The sequence below is a fragment of the Chiloscyllium plagiosum genome, unplaced genomic scaffold (assembly GCF_037043375.1).
Source record: "Chiloscyllium plagiosum isolate Xiang-an unplaced genomic scaffold, Cpla_swu_hap1 HiC_scaffold_19, whole genome shotgun sequence".
Taxonomy (NCBI): domain Eukaryota; kingdom Metazoa; phylum Chordata; class Chondrichthyes; order Orectolobiformes; family Hemiscylliidae; genus Chiloscyllium; species Chiloscyllium plagiosum.
Window position 1 is genome coordinate 61564549 of NW_028270157.1, and position 20551 is coordinate 61585099.

Sequence of the window (20551 nt, forward strand, 5' to 3'; positions counted from 1 at the left end):
CATGGCAAACTCAGGACACATGGGCACTTCTTGGAATTTCAAAATGTCATAATCAAGAAACCAATTTTCCTAATTTAAAATACTCCCCAGTCCCTTGTGACCTTATAAGGACATCACGCAAAAGAAAAATGAGATTTTTCTGGCACATGTATTATCACACCTGAATAACTCGTTTCAAAGAATATTTAGTATCCAGTCTTGTCCTTTTGACACTAATCTCTCACCAGCACATCATCATATTGCCACATGGTCAACTGTGACTGAAATTTAAAATTTATTGCACTCCACTCGTTTATGTACAAGTACAGTAAACACAAACATTATTCATTTTCCCTTGATTATGACCATACCAAATACATGATAATTTTAGTATCATGCCTCTGCCAATTCTTTGCGCGGTGATTAACATTTCTAATGTTACCAAGGTTCTGGCCCCATACCAAGTTAATGTAAACTCTCCAAATAGATGTTATTTTCTTTGCAGGTCCTTCTTGGATACTTTCCTAAAAGTGCCAGCAGAACTCTTTCTAGCCATGTCACTGTTGCTGATATGAACCATGACCTTTACCTATTCACCTTCCCTCCTCAGAGTGCTCTGCAGCCACTCAGGAACAACTCAGAAGGCAATATGCCATCCTGGATTCAAATCTACAACCACAAAGACACCCAAGTGTTCCCTAACTATACAAATCCCTATTACTCTTGCTTTCTGAATAATCCCGTGTCCCTTAGCTCTGGCTGCTCTCTCCAGAGGAATTATCATTCTCAACAGTATTCAGAATTTTTTCCCCCTCAATGAAAAGTGGTGGCAAAAAAAATCAAATACACAATTTTAGAAGTCTGCTCGAAATTACCATTTATTCATATAGTCAGAGGGAAATGAACACAGATCAACTGAAATTTTCAAGACTGAAATAAATGTTTGTTTGAAAAGAGCAACAATGGAAATGGATCAAAGGTTGATGTGGAGTGATGAGAGTTGTATGGAGTTGAGATACCAAACAAAAGAAAACAGAGTGACGCAACAGACTCAAGACGTTGAAATATCCATTGCAGACTTTTTGTGATGCTACAAATTGAAAGGTAACAAAATTGTACAAATGTGGTACGTGTATGGAATGAGCTGCCAGAGGATGTGGTGGAGGCTGGTACAATTGCAACATTTAAGAGGTATTTGGATGGGTATATGAATAGGAAGGGTTTGGAGGGATATGGGCCGGGTGCTGGCAGGTGGGACTAGACTGGGTTGGGATATCTGATCGGCATTGACAGGTTGGATGGAAGGGTCTGTTTCCATGCTCTACATCTCTATGACTGTATGACTAGCTGCGAAACAGAAGCACAGACATGACTTGAGGCAGAGACCCTGACAATATTCGAGATTTGGGGAATTAAACTGCATCAACAGGTATACAGTACATAACTCCTGGTCAGCTCTTCAAAAATGAAAGCATTTTGACGTCCTGAATTTGAAGTTATACACCAAAGCAACAGTCGCTCAAAACGATCTCACTGATAAATACAAAACGCAATGCATAAATTCACACAGCAAGATAGTGCTACTCTGAGTCAAATCCAATGTGGTGAGAGATGCCCGCCTCCTGTACAAACGATCCCTCACACATCACTGGGTTCACTGGGGAATGAGAAAGGAAAGGGGTGGAGGAGAAGAGGGGCAAAGGGAGAAGGAAGGCAAAGGAAAAGGGGGAATGCACGGACAGAGTTAACAAGAGGCTGATGGTCGGGTTCTGGCATCAGCCGTGTGTTGAAACGCACCCGCTTGACATCAACGTGACAACAGCAGCGCGGAAGAGCCACATCGGGACTCGAAACGTTAAATCTGCGTATCTGCCTCCTCTTCACGGAATGCTACCAGTTGTGAAGAAATTCAGTACTTTCTGGTTTGATTTTTGATTATTCTAGCAGGACTGTCCCTGCAATGCACCAAAAGTCGATACCAGCGGAAATAAAGGCACCGGTGAAATCCCACGGCCGTCAGTGTCAGATATTAATAATAACAAACAACGAAGGGGCCCAGCTGAACGACAGGGCAAACCACACACGAGCTCCGTGGATCTACGCACGGCCGGTTCCAGTCAGACCCGCCTGTTTACTACATCACCTCCTCACCCACCCACCCCGCGCAGCCCCATCCCATCGCCCAGCACTCACGGGGCCCGCTCAGCTCGAGCCGGCGGGCGCAGCCAAGGGCGCGCGGCCTGTTGCCAGGGAGACGCTCGCTTTACCTGGAGGGGGCCGTTGGGAAACGCGCGATCGGGCCGAACCTGGCTCGAGCCTTTTTCAAGTTCCCCTGACGTCGGGTCGGAACCGGCCCCCGCCGGATCCGCGCGAGATGTCACTCCCACATTCCCCCCCCCCGCCACAGTCACCCCCGCCTGAGAATTACTCACATGCTAAATCACTATTTTCAACATTTACCTTTGAACAGCACGAGATGTGAGGGAAGGAATGCAATCTCTCAGTTACTACCTTGACGATGAACCACCAGGAACTAGTCCCTCCCCGCCCCTTTTAATTCACGCATCCTCCCTTCCTTCGCCCGCCTCATGCCAGGAAACGTCAAACACAAAAACAATGTCTGTCCCTCGCCCCCCTCGCGCCCCCACGGCGGAATGCCGCCCGGTGCGAGTCAGCCTGTGATCGTTTCAGACGCGTGTCCATGGGAGAAGATCAGATGTATAAGTCTTTCCGCACTTTGCGAAGCGGAGAATCTGGGATATGTGTTTCCCCCGCTTTTTCCGCAAGACAGCTTCAAATCTCGCGCGACGTGGAGAGGGCGAAGGGATCGACAGCTGCAACATGGCGGCCGAGGTGTTGTGTTGTGAACAGAGTCATCTCAAAATGTGAAGGGAGCTACCTGACTGTGCTGGGGGAAACTTTAAACAAGGGGGGAAAGTTTTCCAGGTAAAGAAATTGGAAGTTTATATTTTAAGAGAGCCTTGCAGAATTATCTCTAGTTCATCTTTGCATTTTAATTGAGTTAGGCATTATTGGTAATGAGTGGATAAAACAGCACCATTTTTAGTGATTTCCTTCGTAGAAGTAGATCACTTGAAAGTACATGTTTTGCCCACATTGGAACCCCATGTTACAAGTAATAAAGCAAATCAAATGACTTGCCTGACATAATTAATCCATCAATTTGGTGTGGTGGTCTTGGTTGGGGGAAAAAACTTGCGGGGGGGGATATGATTCAATGACTATCAATATATTAAACTGTTGCTTGATTAGTGTTTAGGGCAGTACTCCCAATTTTGTGGCCAGTCTTCAGCTGTTAATGACCCACTGATGTATGTTTGAGTCCATACAGGCCCATTAGGGAAATATCTGTCCCTGAAAGGCAAACTTCATATGATTCAATAGCTTCACAATCATCATTGCTAAGACTTATTTTATTTAAGATTTAGTTAAAATAGCATAAGTTGTTGTAATGGGATTTGAATGTGTTAATTGAAGTATCTCATATAATACTATCATATTATCAGTTTGTTGACATCTCAGACCAAAGGGCATCAGGATTTGTTTGAGAGCTGAGGAAAGAGGTGGATATATGGTGAAGTATGAGAACCAAACTTGATGATGACTTTTATTTAACTGTTTTAAAAATATGAATTTCATTAACAAATTATCATCTTCATTTTTGAGGCTCAAAAATGCTAGGTTGTAACATCGATCCATATTTGGGGGCAATTGTGAATGGATGCATTTGCCACTTTAAATTTGATTCCTCCTTGCCATATATCATTCATAAACCTTATAATCTTCAGAAATTTGTTCAAAATTGAGTTGCTCAGGTACATCCCACATAAAATCCTATTGGTGCATGGCTCCCCTTCCCTGTTTTGTTGTTCAGCATTACCTGCACTTTCCACAGAATTTAAAATCTATTTGAACTGAATCTGAAATTACCCTACTGTTGTTATTTTTCTCCTTTTGGAGCTCTTATTGCTCTATTTCCTTTACTACCCTTAGCATTCACAAAATCCATCCTTTCAGGAAACTGATGCTCCTATCAATCTGAAATGTCTGTTTCTCTCCACAACCTGAGCTGCTAAGTATTTCCAGCTTCTCTTTTACTTTTGGTTTGCAGTATTTTGCTTTTGTCTTGGAGGGAACTTTGTCCCTTTTTCTTACTACTTCATACAGTTCTGACCCCCTTACAAAATATAATTGGACATTCTGCACTGAAGGCACTTTGTATAAATGCTGTTGCTTGTGATTGGTAGAGTTGATTTGATTATAAACATGTATGCAAAAGTTCTGCTAAGAAATGTAAACTCAAATGGTTTGTTTGTTCTCTTTTTGGGAAAGAATTGGAAAAGATAGCAAACTAATTATTTTCTACTTGTTATGAAGCACTTGTGGATGTGAAGTGAAGACCAGTTCATGTTAAGTAGCAAAATCCTCAGGTTCCCAGCTATTTCATATGATTCAATATCTGAACAATTAGGCGATTGACTGACTTAAAAGGCAGATTTGAAAATCTGAGAAATAACAGGTTAGAATGAGCAGCTAATGAAACTTAAGTAAAATTGCTACAATGTTGCTTTGCCAAGATGCCAGTGGATGTGCTCTTTAAGATGTGTTGGGAAATTGGAGACAAAATTGCGCTAATGGAATATGTGTGTGACTAGCTGTTAGGTGTTTATTTTTGGGATTTGTTCAATGTTTTCGGTGGTTGAGAGTCAATAAATATGGATGCCACACATCTCAATATCACTTTTGTTTTCTCTGTTTTGACTATTTGTTACTGACTTTCAGGTCTGAATATTGCAGAATAATTTGAAGCACAAATGAGGCCACTTCAGTCCATTGTATCTTCACTGGCTCTCTAAGTGAACATTTCACTTTGTGCCATTCTTCAGTTTTTCCCTCCTAATGCTACACATTATTCCTTTTTAGTTAACATCTGAATCCACTTTCAATGTTTAAGTTAATTTTTACTTGTTTTACCAATTCATTTAAATCCTTGCAATCCCATTTTTGATCTTTTCAAGAGTGGGAAAAGTTTCTCCCTCTCTTCTCCGTCCAGACACCTCATGATTTTGAATACCTCAATTTAGTTTTCTCTAATTTGTCATTTCTCCAAAGAACAGAGTCCCAACTTTTCACTCTTGGTTCAGAATTGAACATGTTCATCCCTGTGACCATTCTCTTGAATCTTTTCCATGGGCTTACTGATATTTTTTCATCCTTCCTACCATGTGGCACTGCATGCTGTATTGCAGCTGAGGTCAAACTGGTCTTTGATACAGTTGCAAGTAACTGCCTTGCTGTGAATCCCTTTTAATAAAGCCTGAGATACTGTATGCTTTATGAACCACCCTTTAAATCTGTCCTGCTGCTTTCAATGATTTATGCACCTTGTTTCCTCTGTGCCTGGTCCTCCTTTAGAGTTTTTATGTATTCGCTCCATGTTCTTCCAACTGAAATGAACCATTTCACATTTCTCTGCCAAAGGAGGAGAGACAAGTTTTTTTTTGTACAGAGGATGGTAAGTGCTATCAGAGGAAGTGATAGAAGCAGATACAATAGCAATATTTTAAGAGGCATCTTGACAGATGCATGAGTAGGCAGGGTAAAGGGAGATGCAGACCGTATAGAGGCAAAAGGTTTTAGTTTAGAAAAGCATCGCATGTCAGTGCAGTCTTGGTAGGCTGAAGGGCCTGTCCTTGTGCTGTACTTTATAGAGTCATAGAGATATACAGCACAGAAACAGACTCTTCGGTCCAACTCATCCATGCCGACCAGATATCCTAAATTAATCTAGTCTCATTTGCATTTGGCCCATATCCCTGTAAACCCTTCCAATTCATATACCCATCCAGATGCCTTTTAAATGTTGTAACTGTACCAGCCTCATCCTCTGACAGCTCATTCCATATATGCAGCACACTCTGTGTGAAAATGTTGCCCCTCGCATCCCTTTTAAATTTTTCCCCTCTCGCCCTAAACCTATGCCCTCTAGTTCTGGACTCTTTCCCCACCAACTCAAGAAAATGACTTTGTCTATTTATCCTATCCATTCCCCTCATGATATCATAAACCTTGATACAGTCACCCTTCAATCTCCAATTGAGGGAAAACAGGCAAAACAGCCCCAGTCTATTCAGTCTCTCCCAAGGGTCAAACCCTCCAACCCTGGCAACCTCCTTGTAAATATTTTCTGAACCCTTCTTGACCAGAATTGCACAATATTCCAAAAATAGCCTAACCAGTGTCCTATATGACTACGACATGACCTCCCAATTCCTAAACTCAATGATCTGACCAATAAAGGAAAGTATACCAAATGCTACCTTCACGATCCTGTCTTCCTGAAACTCCACTTAGGATGTGTATGCCCATTCCACCAACTTAGCTTTGTCCTTTTCAAAGTTCTCCACAACTTAAGATGCACCTTTTTCATGTAACGGGAAAGAGTTCCACTTTCTTCTGCCCTTAAGTGCAGTAGACAGCAGCTTGATTCTAAATCTGACATCATATTTTTGTGTATAAAAGATATACAAAGGCAAGGCAAGTAGATGGAGTGAGTGCGCATATGAACCAGGCATGTGTTTACTGAATGGCGGAACAGCTAGGAGTAGTTATACTTCCACGTTATTAGATGGAATATTCCACATAGTCCTTTCATACATAGGAGACCTATCCATCAAATTGTGTTCTTATTGTAGCACAGTTGATTACCACATGCAGAATTATCTTTTTGGAGCCAATTCTTTCATGTCTTCCATAATGTTGGTTTTACTAGAGCTGCTTTTGTAAATACTGTATTAGATTTTTATTTCGCAGTTTTCATTTTGTATTTTATGGGAAGGAGAAGCAGCAAAGAGAAATTTGTGAAATCAACTGTGACCATGAGTTGCTGTCTTGATTTAACTTTCATCGTGCATGCTGAAATGTCTAAATCCAGATGCATAAACATGACTTAACAATACTGAATGACATTTACAACATTTTTTTCTTTATAGTCTCATAGAAATATAAGTTAATCTGCAATCTATTAATTTGATCCAAATTCTCAATCGGTATGCACCTCATTGTGTCACACAAAATTGAGTGGTTCCATCATTGCTCCCATCTATATCAATGATAAAAATGCTAAGTAACAGTGGTTTACTGCCTGTAACTTGACCCTGCAGCAAGATACACTTCTTCCTGATGATCTGCCTGCAAAGTTGAAGTAATTTGTCAGTTCAGTCACTGCTGAACAATTCCCAAAATATGTAATGGTTATTAGTAGGTTTTTATACGGCACTTTGTCAAAGATATTTTGGAAATGATTTTGTCATCCAGTGGTTTGCTAATCTCCAAGAACTCAGTCAGGATTATGAGAGAGGACCTTCATTTCCGAAAGCCCTGTCTGTGTTCCATAATTGCTGAATTCTTGAAGGAATCATAAATCACATCATCTGCAACTGACATCAAATTGACTGGCTTGTAATTCCCAAAGTCCAAATTCTTCCACTTAATTATCGGAATTGCAAGAGTCATACTGCTTTTTGTTGGTAGTTCCCCAGATGTCAAAAGAGTTAGTGAATATGAGCCAGTAGTGCGCATACGATATAGCCATTCCTTCAATAGCCTGGGGGATTTGGAATCAGTCTGAGCCGCGTAATCATTGAATGTTTTAAATTTGACTATTAAGTAAATTTTACTGGATCTAAATCAATAACACTTGGCATCTAAGCATCATTATCCACGATTAAATACAGTTCTCATTGATTATTTCACACTTGAGCTATATCCCAAAAGTAAAATTAAACGTTAGGAGAATTAGTGGGTATTTGCAGCTGGACTTTAAAACAATATGGTACAGTATAGCAGGAGGCAAGTTAACCCATTGGACATATTAAAGGTATAAGGTTAAGGGAAACAAGAATAAAGTTCCTGATGTCATCAGTTCCTGAATTCTACAAAGCCGAAATGGCTTGAAATTTGGAAATTGACAAGGTTAGCAGAGCAGTCAGCTCCAGCCCAACATGTTCCTAGTTTTCTGATACTATACCTTGCTCCCTGTTTTGGCTTTTGCTTTGATACAGTATGATATCACTCTCCATATCAATGAAAATGGATTTGGTGTGTGACTTTGAAGCAAAAGGTCCTTCCTGCCATTAACCCTCCCAATTTAGTCCATTGGTGTTACCAATATGCCACTGTCTCTCCTTCTATAAAGTAAATTGGCTGGGATAAGAACACAAGAAATAAGAGCAGGAGTAAGCTCTGCGGTGACTCAAGGCAGCACTGTCATTCAACAAATTATCTTTCCCAGGCTTTAACTCTACTTTCAAGCCACTTCCTTGTAATCTAAAGTCCACTATTTCAACAGTCTTCCTACTGTCTGTTTAAATATTTTCAATGATCTAGCCTCCATAACTTTGAGGTAGAGAATTCCAGATATTTCGGAGAAGAAATTCTTTTGTAACTTTTGTTTTAAATGAGTGTCCCCTTATTCATGTTTGAGATTCTTCTGCTAAGAGAAATATCTTCTCAACATCAACCTGCCCAGTCCTCTCAAATCTTTTATATCTCAAACGGATCATCTCCCATTTTTCTAAACTCTAATGAATAAAGACATGACCGGTTCATCTATTTCTGATAAGTACTTAATGACATTGCGGTCCTACCTACCGCAAATGGACTGCAGTGGTTCAAGAATACATAACTATTGCCTTCTCAAAGGCAACAAGGAATGGGCAGTAAATGCTGACTTAGGAACCAATCTTGTGAATTAATTTTTCAAAAACCTTCATTCCCAGGAATCAGCTGCATGAATCTTTTTTGAACAGCTTCCAATGCTGGTATAAACTTATGTAAACTTGAGGACCAGACCTGAACATAGTATTTGACATGTCACCTCATCAACATCCTGTATAATTGTAATCGGTATTAACGCTAGACTATTAATCCAGAGACCCAGGTAATGTTCTGACGACCTGTGTTCGAATACCACTATGGCAGATGGTGGAATTTGAATTCAATAAAAATAAATCTGGAATTAAGAATCTACTGATTATGAAACCATTGCTGATTGACGGAAAAATCAGTCTGGTTTACTTATGTTCTTCAGCGAAGAAAATCTGCCATCCTCACCTGGTCTGGCAAACAAATATGTGACTCCAGACCCACAGCAATGTGATTACTCTTAACCGCCTTCTGAAATGGCCTAGTTAGTCATTCAGTTGTGCCAATTTCTACAAAGTCTCAAAGAAGTGAAATTAGGCAGATAACCTACCATCAATCTTGGTACTGAAAAAGACTGGCAGAAACAGCCTGGTTGACCCTGGAAAGTCATCCCTACTAACATCTGGGAGCTAGTGACAAAATTTGAGCATTGTCTCGCAGACTAGTGAAGTAACCTGGACATTGTCTATAAGGTATGTGATTCTCTGAGTGTGACTGTCCTAGACGCTACCATCACCATCTCTGGATGTGTTCTATCCCACTCGCAGGATAGACACAGCACGGGTGGCAGCACAGTGGTATGCAGTCAGGATAGAGTTGGTCTGAGAGTCCTCAACGTTTGACTCTGGACCCCATGAAGCCTTGTCGCTTCAGGTTAAACGTTAGACAAGAAAACCTCCTGATTACAAAGTATCGTCCATACTTAGCTAATGAATCGGTCCTCTTCCGTGTTGAACAACACTTGGAGGAAGCACTGAGGATGGCAAGGGCACAAGATATACGCAGGGTGGGAGATTTTAATGTCCACCACGAAGAATGGCTTGTCAGCAGTACTACTGAATGAGCAGATCTGATCCTGAAGGGCATAGCTGCTATACTGTGGGAACCACCAAGAGGGAAAAACATACTTGACCTCATCCTTGCCCAATCTGTCAGCTGCAGATGCATCTGTCTACGATAGTATCGGTAAGAGTGACCACCACACAGCCCTTGTGGAGATGAAGTCCCACCTTCATATTGAGAATAATCTCCATCGTGTTGTGTGGCATTATCACCGTGCTAAATGGGACAGACTTCCAACTGATCGAGAAATTTAAGACTGGGTGTCCGTGCGATGGTGTGGGCCATCAACAGCAGCAGAATTGTACTCCAGCATTATCTGCAGCCTCATGGCCTCATTACCATCAAGCCAGGGGATCAACTCTGTTTCAATTGAGAGTATAGGAGGGCATGCCAGAAACAGCACCAGGCATAACAAGGTGAAGTGTCAACCTGGTGGAGCCAGCAAACAGGACTACTTGCATGCCAAGCAACATAAGCAGCAAATGATAGACAGAGCCAAGCTATGCCACAACCAATGGATCAGATTTAAGCTGTGCAGCCCTGCCACATGTAGTTATTAAAGATGGTGGATGATTAAACAACTTGCTGGAGGGGGAGCATGGTGGCTCAGTGGTTAGCACTGCTGCCTCACAGTGCCAGGAACGTGGGTTCAATTCCTGCGTCAGGTGACTGTCTGTGGAGTTTGCATATTTTCCCAGTTTTATGTGTGGGTTTGCTGGAGGAGGACTCCACAAATATCCACATCTTCAATGATAGAGCCCAGCATATCAGTGCAAAAGATAAAGCTGAAACTTTCACAGCAATCTTCAGCTGGATGATGAAAGCACAGTATTCAGTACCATTCATATTCCTCAGATATTGATGCAGTTACAATGGCCAAATGCAACAGAGCTGGATATTACCAAGCCTTGGGCTGACAAGTGCTTATTAGATTAGATTACTTACAGTGTGGAAACAGGCCCTTCGGCCCAACAAGTCCACACCAACTCGCCAAAGCGTATACCACCCAGACCCATACATTTACCCCTTCACCTAACACTTCGGGCAATTTAGCAAGGCCAATTCACCTAACCTGCACATTTTTGGATTGTGGGAGGAAACCGGGGCACCTGGAGGAAACCCACGCAGACACTGGGAGAATGTACAAACTCCACACACAGTCGCCTGAGGTGGGAATTGAACTCTGGCGTTATGAGGCAGCAGTGCTAACCACTGTGCCACCGTACCGCCCACCAAGTGGCAAGTAGCAGTCACACAACACAGATGCCAGGCTATCACCATCACCAATAAGAGAGCATCTAACCACTGCCTCTTGACATTCAATGATATTACCATCACTGAATCCTTCACTGTCAACATCCTGGGGGTTATCATTGACCAGAAACTCAGCTGGACTTGCCACATAAACACAGTGGCTATATGAGCAGGTCAGAGGCTAGGAATACCACAGTGAATAGCACATCACCTGACTCTCCAAAACCCATCCACCATCTACAAGGCACAAGTTAGGAGCGTGATGGGATATTCCCCACTTGCCTGGATGAGTGCAGCCCCAACAACATTCAAAGCTTGACACTACCCACAACAAAGCAGCTTGCTTCATTGCCCCTCCATCCACAAGTATCCACTCCCTCCTACCATTGATGCTCAATAGCAGCAGTGAGTACTATCTACAAGATGCCCTGCAGAAATTCACCGAAGATCTCGGACAGCATCTTTCAAAGCCATGACTGCTTCCATCTAGAAGGACAAGGACAGCAGGAGGGTGCCTGTAAACAGGGAAGTGGCTTGAAGTGTGTATACTTCAATGCAAGAAGTATACGAAATAAGGTAGGTGAACTTGCAGCGTTGGTTGGTACCTGGGACTTCGATGTTGTGGCTATTACGGAGACATGGCTAGAACAGGGACAGGATTGGCTGTTGCAGGTTCCGGGATTTAAATGTTTTAGTAGGGTCAGAGGTGGGGGTAAAAGAGGGGGAGGTGTGGCATTGCTTGTCAAAGATAGTATTACAGCGGTGGAAAGGACGATGGATGAGGACTTGCCATCTGAGGTAGTTTGGGCTGAGGTTAGGAATAGGAAAGGTGAGGTCACCCTGTTAGGAGTCTTTTACAGGCCTCCTAATAGTCCTAGAATCATTGAAGAAAGGATTGGGAAGGTGATTCAGGAGATGAGTGACAGTAATAGGGTGGTTGTTATGGGGGACTTTAACTTTCCTGATATTGATTGGGAAAGCTATAGCTCAAGTTCGTTAGATGGGTCAGTGTTTGTTCAATGTGTGCAGGAGAGTTTCCTGACACAATATGTAGACAGGCCAACAAGAGGTGAGGCCATACTGGATTTGGTTCTGGGTAACGAACCAGGCCAGGTGTTAGAATTAGAGGTAGGTGAGCACTTTGGGGATAGTGACCATAATTCGGTGATTTTTACACTCGTGATGGAGAGGGATAAGTGTGTACTACAGGGCAAGAATTATAGCTGGGGTAAGGGAAATTATGATGCGGTGAGGCATGACTTAGGATGTGTGGCTTGGAAAAGTAGACTCCAAGGCAAGAGTGTAAATGATATGTGGAACTTGTTCAAGGGGCAACTATTGAGTGTCCTTGATAATTATGTACCTGTCAGGCAGGAAGGAAAGGGTCGTGCGAGGGAGCCGTGGTTTAATAAGGAATTGGAATCCCTTGTTAAATGGAAGAGGGCGGCCTACCTCAAGATGAGACGTGAAGGTTCAATTGGGGCGATTGAGAGTTATAGGGTAGCCAGGAAGGACCTGAAGAGAGAGCTAAAAGCAGCAAGGAGGGGACATGAAAGGTCCTTAGTAGATAGGATTAGGGAAAACCCTAAGGCTTTCTATAGGTATGTTAGGAATAAAAGAATGACTAGGGTAGGAATAGGTCCAGTCAAGGATAGTAGGGGGAAGTTGCGTGTGGAGGCGGAAGAGATTGGGGAGACACTGAATGAATACTTTTCTTCAGTATTCACTCAGGAACAGGGCATTGTTGTCGATGAGAATACTGAGGCACAAATAAGTAGAATGGATGGCTTTGAGGTATGTAGAGAAGAGGTGTTGGAAATCCTGGAAAAGGTGAAAATAGATAAGTCCCCTGGGCCTGATGGCATTTATCCTAGGATTCTCTGGGAAGCAAGGGAGGAGATTGCAGAGCCATTGGCCTTGATTTTTATGTCCTCTTTGTCTACAGGAGTAGTCCCAGAAGACTGGAGGATAGCAAATGTGGTTCCCTTGTTCAAAAAGGGGAGTAGGGATAGCCCTAATAACTATAGGCCGGTGAGTCTCACTTCTGTTGTGGGCAAAGTCTTAGAGAGAATTGTAAGGGATAGGATTTATGCACATCTGGATAGGAATAATGTGATCAAGGATAGTCAGCATGGTTTTGTGAAGGGCAGGTCGTGCCTCACAAACCTTATTGAATTCTTTGAAAAGGTGACGAAGGAGGTTGATGAGGGGAAAGCGGTAGATGTGGTATATATGGATTTTAGTAAGGCGTTTGATAAGGTTCCCCATGGTAGGCTACTGCAGAAAATACGGAGATATGGCATTGAGGGTGAGTTGGAGGTTTGGATTAGGAATTGGCTGGATGGAAGAAGACAGAGGGTAGTAGTTGATGGCAAAGTTTCTTCATGGAGTGCCGTCACTAGCGGTGTTCCGCAAGGATCTGTTTTGGGACCATTTCTGTTTGTCATTTTTATAAATGACCTGGAAGAGGGGTTAGAAGGTTGGGTGAGCAAGTTTGCGGATGATACGAAAGTCGGAGGAGTTGTTGACAGTGAGGAAGCATGTGGCAGGTTACAGCAGGATATAGAGAAGCTGCAGAGCTGGGCAGAAAGGTGGCAGATGGAATTCAATGTAGCTAAGTGCGAGGTGATTCACTTTGGGAAGAATAACAAAAAGATGGGGTACTGGGCTAATGGTTGGATACTTGGTAGTGTGGATGAGCAGAGGGATCTTGGTGTCCATGTACACAGATCTCTGAAAGTTGCCACCCAGGTAAATAGTGCGGTGAGGAAGGCATATGGCGTACTGGCTTTTATTGGTAGAGGAATTGAGTTCCGGAGTCCTGAGGTCATGATGCAGTTGTATAAGACTCTGGTACGGCCGCATCTGGAATATTGTGTGCAGTTTTGGTCGCCATACTATAGGAAGGATGTGGAGGCATTGGAACGGGTGCAGAGGAGGTTTACCAGGATGTTGCCTGGTATGGAAGGAAAATCGTATGAGGAAAGACTGAGGCACTTGGGGCTGTTTTCACTAGAGAAAAGAAGGTTTAGGGGTGACTTGATTGAGGTGTACAAGATGATTAGGGGGTTAGATAGGGTCGACAGTATGAACCTTTTCCCGCGTATTGAGTCGGGTATTACAAGGGGGCATAGCTTTAAATTAAGGGGGGGTAGATATAGGACAGATGTTAGGGGTAGGTTCTTTACTCAGCGAGTCGTTAGTTCATGGAATGCCCTGCCAGTAACAGTGGTGGACTCTCCCTCTTTATGGGCATTTAAGAGGGCATTGGATAGGTATATGGAGGATAGTGGGTTAGTGTAGTTTAGGTGGGCTTGGATCGGCGCAACATCGAGGGCCCAAGGGCCTGTACTGCGCTGTATTCTTCTATGTTCTATGTTCTATGTTCTATATATGGGAATGCCACAACCTTCAAGTTCCCCTCCCAGTCACTCACTATCCTGACTTGGAAATATCTTAGCATTCCTTCATTATCGCTGGGTCAAAATCCTGGAATTACTTTCCGAAGTTGTTTTTTCTCTTTCTCTGTTTTTAATGTTTCTAATTAGTTAATATCAAAATTCATCTTGCCTTCATTTGACAGCTGCAGCTGAGAGCTTTTCCTGTGTGACAGGGTGGCGTCCGGCGGTCCTGAATGGTGGTCTTACCTAGTGTGGTGGTCTCCACCCTGCGGAGTGGTCTCCACCCTGCGGAGTGGTCTCCACCCTGCGGAGTGGTCTCCTGATGGAGCAGTTTGTCCTGATATGAGATCTTATTGGTGTTCCGGCTTAATCTTTGGCGAATGTTTCCAGCTCAGTGTTCCATTGGCCCAGTGTGGCGTTTTCTTCCACGGGTGGCTGCGTTTTCTTTGACGGATGCTTCCGGCCCAGTGATCTGACAGCCCTGTGTTTTAAGTGGTATTCTTGGTGGTGGTTTACTTCGGAGGCTTTCTGTCCAGTTTTAGTGGCATTTTGGTTTTGTCCTGGCGTAGCATTCTCTTATGAGATTGATAAGTCTCATTCTGGATGTGCATATCATCACTTGATCGGCTTTCTTGGAGAACAGTAGCCTTTAAATGATTAACTTTTTTCTTTAAGTTTGGTTTTTTTGTCACTTATGACTTCTGTCAATACTTTAGGTGCCATGATGGGGGTGACTTACAACACTTTTCATTGTATTTTTCTTGTAAAAGTACATATGGCAATAAATTCTAAATTCTAATGACATTGTGCAAGGCCAGCCAGCGATACCCACATCCTACAAATGATTAAATATTTTTTAAAAAGCCCAAATTTTAAACTCCCAAAGTTTAAGGCCAAAATTCTGTCCGCTGCCTTAATTATCTGTTGAATCCGCATGTTACCTTTTCAAGAAGCATAGAAAATAGGAGCAGGATTATATCCTTCAGCCCTTCGGGTCTGCTATGCTACTCGTTATGATCGTGGCTGATCGTCCAACTCAACAGCCTGTTCCTGTTTTCCTCCTGTATTCTTTGATCTGTTTACTCCCAATTGCTATATTCAACTCCTCTTTGAAATTGTATGATGTTTTGGCTTTGACTATTTTCTCTGGTTGCAAATGCTACAGGTTCACCACTTACTTGGACCTTTTAACATTAGTTATTCTGATTCTAATTTCTGCTCCATTCTTCCACTTATTTCTGTCCATTCCTGTCACAATTTGATTATTGTTCACCTCTTGACTATCCTGCACCTTTGCTGTTTTGTTTTTTAATGTCTAAACTTTCCTTCAGCTGAACACCCCTTCACCTCTGTCCATTAATTTCAACCCTATCTACAACCTTAGTTATGCTGTTCACCAGAGCACTGGTCCCAGCATGGTTCAAATTAAGCATGTTCCAACAGGATAATATTCTCTTTCCCCTGTCAGTGCCCCATGAATTGGAACCCACTTCTCCCACACCAATCTTTGAGCCTTACGCCAGTTCATTTATGACTCCAGCATTAAACCTGATATTATGATTATAGTTTTACTTTCCAATTTAGGCCCATAATGGTCATAATTTCACAGCAGAGCCTATTTCCTACCAAGAAAGTAGGACTAAGAGGGTCAGGCCAACTTTAGCGATTGTTCTTAGCTGGCTAGCCCAAGTTCCACCCCCACTGAAAACTAGGAGGTTCAGGTAGGATCTACTTCTGGCTACCAAAGGAAGATGGCAGGAAAGAGCCTGGTTTCTAGCCATACAGGGAGTTGCCAGCCGGATTGGCAACTTCTGGGCACCCAGCAAACTGCTGAATTAATGGTGTAAGTTCTTGCAGTTCACTGCTATCTTGGAGACCTCTATCACTGCCTTGGCACAGAGTTGTGATTGCAATGCATTTTCAACACCTTTTCTGAACCAGTTTTGCTGTTAATGGTCTTGCATTTCCTTGCTGAGATTTGTTTTTCTTTTTGAAAAAATAGTTCTCTAAGACTGGTGAATTTTGGAATGCTGAGCCCCATAAGTTTATTTCTTAAGTTTAAAGAAACAAAGTAAGTTGGACAGAATGGGGGGGAAAGCGGGGGGCATGGGAAAGAGAGGTGAAGGGATAAAAGTATGGGATGGGGAAGGTGGACAGAGGATGAAGCACCAGACTGAAAGTCAACTCATGTCTGGCCCCAGCATTCATGTGATTTCAAGTAAGGTGAGCTTGCAATGTGCCCCACCAGAGATAAGACATCACCGGCATTAGTTAAATCAAACTACTTAGCTTATCCTCAGTTGCCAACTCCATCCCTCATGATCATCAATTTCGGACTTGATTGTTTTCTGTCTCTAAACTGCTTCTTAATTAAAAAGGCATTTTTTTGGTTTTATTAATTAAAGTTTTGCTACTTAGAAGTGATCATTAAGAAGTTCTATTAATTACTCACATTATCAATTTATTGTTTTGTAATGCTTTTGTAATCAGGTTTAGTGTTGTTGTCTCTTCTTTCCACACCCCACCACCATGGCTCCTCTGTGAAGACATTAACCACCCCTGTTCGAGGTGGCACTGGTCATCGGTTTGAAACAAGCTGAATAAGGAACCTTGAGAAGGTTCCAGTGTGCTAGTGCCTTGAATTGCTGTAGTCCATATTCTATAGGTAAGTCCACAATGCTGTTGGAGAGGGAATTCCAGGATTTTGACCCAATGGCATTTAAGGAGCAGCAGTATATTTCTAATCCAAGATGGTGAGTGGCTTGGAGGGGATCTTACAGGTGGTGGTCCACATATCTTCTGCTCTTTTCCTTTTAGATGGTAATGGTTGTGGGTTTGGAAGGTGCTATCTAGGAACAACTTGATTGAGATTTTTGAAGAAGTAACAAAGACGATTGATGAGGGCAGAGCAGTAGACATGATCTATATGGACTTCAGTAAGGCATTTGACAAGGTTCCCCATGGGAGTCTGGTTAGCAAGGTTAGATCTCGTGGAATACAGGGAGAACTAGCCATTTGGATACAGAACTGGCTCAAAGGTAGAAGACAGAGGGCTGTGGAGGAGGGTTGTTTTTCAGACTGGGCCCTGTGACCAGTGGAGTGCCACAAGGATCGATGCTGGGTTCACTACTTTACTTTTTGTCACTTATATAAATTATTTGGATATGGTTATAAGAGGTACAGTTAGTAAGTTTGCAGATGGCACCAAAATTGGAGGTGTAGTGGACAGCAAAGAGGGTTACCTCAGAGTACAATGGGATCTTGATGAACCAACAGGCTGAGGAGTGGCAGATGGAGTTTAATTTTAGATGAATGTGAGGTGCTGCATTTTGGGAAAGCAAATCTTAGCAGGACTTGCACACTTTAATGGTAAGGTCCTAGGAAATGTTGCTGAACAAAGAGACCTTGGAGTGCAGGTTCATAACTCCTTGAAAGTGGAGTCGCAGGTAGATAGGATAGTGAAGAAGGCATTTGGTATGCTTGACTTTTATTAGTCAGAGTATTGAGTACAGAAGTTGGGAGGTCATGTTGCGGCTGTACAGGACATTGATTAGGTCACTTTTGGAATATTGCTTTCAATTCTGGTCTCCTTCCTATCAGAAGGATGTTGTGAAACTTGAAAGGGTTCAGAAGAGATTCCCAAGGATTAGAGAATTTGAGCTATTGGGAGAGGTTGAATCAGCTCGGGCTGTTTTGCCTGGAGCGTCAGAGGCTGAGGGGTGACCCCATAGAGGTTTGTAAAATCATGAGGGGTATGGATAGGGTAAATAGACAAGGTCTTTCTTTTCTCTGGGGTGGGAGTATCCAGAACGAGAGGGCATAGGTTAAGGGTGGTATGGGAAAGATCTAAAAGAGACCTGAGGGCCAACCTTTCCACGCAGAGGGTGTTGTGTGTATGGAATGAGCTGTCAGAGCAAGTGGTGGAGGCTGGTACAATTGCAACATTTAAAAGGCATCTGGATAAGTATATGAATAGGAAGGGTTTGGAGCGATATGGACTGGGTGCTGGCAGATGGGACTAGATTAGGTTAGGATATCTGGTTGAGATGGATGAATTGAACTGAAGGGTCTGTTTCTGAACTGTACATCTCTGATCCTTGGTGTAATTTTTTAGGGCACTGTATAGATGGTACACACTGTTGCTACTGTGCATCGGTAGTGAAGGGAGTGCATGTTTACAGATCTGGTGCCAATCAAATGGATTGCATTGTCCTGGATGGTGTCAGGATTTTTTGAGTGTTGTTGACACTGCTCTCATTCAGGAGAAAGTGAGGTCTGCTGGAGATCAGAGATGGAAATGTGTTGCTGGAAAAGCGCAGCAGGTCAGGCAGCATCTAGGGAACAGGAGAATCGACGTTTCAGGCATTCCTGAAGAAGGGCTAATGCCCGAAACGTCGATTCTCCTGTTCCCTAGATGCTGCCTGACCTGCTGCGCTTTTCCAGCAACACATTTCCATCACTGCTCTCATTCAGGCAAGTGAAGAATATTCCACCTCACTCCTGACAAAAGATAAAACTGAAGCATTTGCAGCAGTCTTCAGCCTGAAGTGCCAAGTGGATGATCGACTTCAGCCTCCTCCAGGGGTCCGCAGCATCAGAGATGCCAGTCTTCAGCCAATTTGATTCACTCCACTTGATATCAAGAAACACCTGAATGTACTGGATACCACAAAGCCAGTGGGCCCTGATAACATTCTGGCAATTGAGTCATACAGCACAGAAACAAATCCTTTGGTCCAAACTGTCCATGCTGGCCAAGTTTCCGAAACTGAACAGATCCCACCTGTCTGTGTTTGATCATATCCCTCCAAACGTTTCCTATTCATGTACCTGTCCAAATGTCTTTTTAAATGGAACTGTACCTGTATCTACCACTTGCTGTAGCCGGTCATTCCACATACAAATCCCCTTTGTGTGAAAAAGTTACCCTTCACGTCCCTTTCTAAATCTTTCTCCTCATACTTTAAAAATATGCTGTCTAGTTTTGAAATCTCCTACCTTTGGGAAACGATCTTTGCTCTTCACCTTATCTATGATCCACATAATTTTCTAAACCACCTGAGGTAACCCTTCAACCTCCTATGCTCCTCCTTTTTATAATTCAAGCCCTCCAGTCCTGACAACATCCTGGTAAATCTTTTCCAAACCATCTCTAACTTAATCATTTCCTTCCTATAACAGGGTGACTGGAACTATACATAATACTCCAAATATGGTCTCATCAATGTCCTGTAAAGTCTCAACATGACGTCCCAACTCCTATATTCAGTGGTCTGAGCAATGAAGGCAAGCGTGCTGAATGCCTTCTTATCCACCCTATCTACCTGCAACACTCCTCAGTCCATTGCCCCAATTGATCAAGATCCCTTTGTAATCTTAGATAACCTTCACTGTCCACTATACCACCAATTTTGGTGTCATCCACAAACTTACTCAACATGCATCTTAAATTCTCATCCAAATCATTTATGAACTTGCTGTCCCCCTCGTCAAGCTGCTGCAGTACAATTACAACACTAGCATCTGCTCAACAATGTGAAACCATTGTCCAGGTATGTCCTGTATACAAAAAACAGGATAAAGCCATCCCAGCCAGTTACTGCCCCTTCAATCTACTCTCAATCATGATGGTATCATCAACAGTGCTGTCAAACAGAGCCTTTTCAGCAATAACCTGCTCAGTGACACCCAGTTTAGGTTCCACCAGGCTCACTGAGCTCCTGACCTCATTACACTCTTGGTTCAAACAGGACAAAAGAGCTGAATTCCAGAAGTGAGGTGAAAGTGACAGCCCTTGACTTCAAGGCTGCATTTGACCAAGCGTGGCATGAAGGAGCCCTGGCAAAATTGCAATCAGTGAGTATAAAGGAGCAAATTCTCTGTGAATTGGAGTCATACCTGGCACAGAGGAAGATGTTGTGGTTGTTGGAGATGAATCATCTCACCTCCAGGACTTGTCTGCAGGAGTTCCTCTGGAAAGTGTCCTCGGCCCAACCATTTTCAGCTGCTTCATCAATGACCTTCATTTCTTCATAAAGTCAGAAGTGGGGATGTTCGTCAATGATTGCGTAATGTTCAACACCATCTCCAACTTGTCAGATAGTGAGGTAGCTCCTGTTCGAATGCAA

General features: G+C 42.8%; 2 protein-coding genes across 5 annotated transcripts in view; one reads left to right on the forward strand and one right to left on the reverse strand.

Moving 5' to 3' along the window:
- The window catches only part of pphln1 (periphilin 1), a 121412-nt gene extending 118834 nt beyond the window's left edge, over positions 1-2578 (reverse strand). For 2 of the 4 annotated variants that reach the window (XM_087997447.1, XM_087997444.1), the window contains exon 1: positions 2440-2578. The gene's annotated coding sequence lies outside the window, so the exon portion shown is untranslated. Of the gene's footprint in view, positions 1-1776; positions 2083-2246; positions 2348-2439 lie in introns of those variants that run through there. The other 2 variants (XM_087997446.1, XM_087997445.1) reach the window with 2 other exon arrangements.
- Positions 2579-2737: 159 nt separating this feature from the next.
- The window catches only part of zcrb1 (zinc finger CCHC-type and RNA binding motif 1), a 43348-nt gene continuing 25534 nt past the window's right edge, over positions 2738-20551 (forward strand). Inside the window, exon 1 of the mRNA XM_043709072.2 lies at positions 2738-2925. The gene's annotated coding sequence lies outside the window, so the exon portion shown is untranslated. The remainder of the gene's footprint in view (positions 2926-20551) is intronic.